The 1359-nt window shown below is 43.7% G+C and overlaps 1 pseudogene; it reads left to right on the top strand.

The window, feature by feature from the left end:
* Nucleotides 1–444: 444 nt before the first annotated feature.
* On the top strand, nt 445–818 carry LOC101615605 (annotated as a pseudogene).
* The last annotated feature ends 541 nt before the right edge of the window (nt 819–1359 follow it).

Here is a 1359-nt window from a genome sequence, read left to right as displayed (position 1 = left end):
TGTGGCTCTTAAGACTCTCAGAGTAACAACAAAAGTGAACCTAGGTGTTGGTTTGCCTGTTGTGAGAGTATTCAAGTAGGCTGAGTGGAACAAAATACAGGCAGATTCTAAAATTTAACTAAACAATGTACACATTCAATAAAAAACAGCACAGACTATTTATGCAAGAGTAGGTATTATGACAACCAGATCCTCTGACAAAATCACAGTCCCTTAGTATGTGTGTTTCCTTACACTCTTAATCCTGTCAACTAGGAGACTTAATATTTCTGGTCTGTTGAGGGTTCCAAGTCAGCTTGTGACCAAGTGAGTCCTATCCCTAACAAATGACAAAAGAGGAAACAAAGGCACTATTAATCAGGAAGCAACAAATGACCAGCCCGAAATATAGCTTATTTAAGAATGGCAAATCTAAATGGTCGCCGCAGCTCTCCGAGCTTCGCCATGCTGCCCAAGGACGACAAGAAGAAGAAAGACGCCAGGAAGTTGGCTAAGAAAGACAAAGACCCAGTCAACAAGTCTGGGGGCAAGGCCAAAAAGAAGAAGTGGTCCAAAAGCAAAGTTCGGGACAAGCTAAACAACCTAGTCTTGTTTGACAAAGCTACGTGCGACAAACTCTAAAGAAGTTCCCAACTATTAGCTTATTACCCCAGCTGTGATCTCAGAGACTGAAGACCCACAGTTCCCTGGCCAGGGCAGCCCTTCAGGAGCTCCTTAGTAAAGGACTTATCAAACTGGTTTCAAAGCACAGAGCTCAAGTGATTTACACCAGAAATACCAAGGGTGGCGATGCCCCTGCTGCTGGTGAATATGTATAAACAGGTTCAACTCAACTGACTGTACATTCGGAAAAATAAAATTTTGTAAGTCAAAAAAAATTGGCAAATCTGAGGCCAAATGAGCCAATGGATACTATAATGGCCCATTTGTCATGGTGGAAACCAACTGCCCTCCAATTGGACTACAGGCCCCCTCCATGGGAGGGAATCCATCCCTGATACTGAAAACTTAAAGAGGGGTAGTCATGAGCTCTAGGGGTGTAATGTCTGCTGCTGTCTGGCTAAATGTATATACTATGCTTATCACACTGCCCAGTAAGTATTTCTATTAATGTTCATACCCATATATTAATGCTACTCTCAGTTTTGTAGAGAACCTCTACTTTTCAGATGGCAGTGACCTTGGCATGACTCAGAAGACATCATGGTGCTGGAAAGACCGGAGTGCTCAGTACTGTAACATCTCCATCACACCTTCGAAGGTTCAGGGTCTAATGTGGAAGAGGTGGAGGAAAGACTGTAAGAGCCAAAGGAAGGGTAGGACTCCTCACAACGTGCCCCCCCCCAGACACAATATGGC

The sequence above is a fragment of the Jaculus jaculus genome, chromosome 14, assembly GCF_020740685.1.
Source record: "Jaculus jaculus isolate mJacJac1 chromosome 14, mJacJac1.mat.Y.cur, whole genome shotgun sequence".
NCBI lineage: Eukaryota > Metazoa > Chordata > Mammalia > Rodentia > Dipodidae > Jaculus > Jaculus jaculus.
Note: the sequence above shows the minus strand (reverse complement) of the source record. Positions and strands in the feature narration are given on the sequence as shown.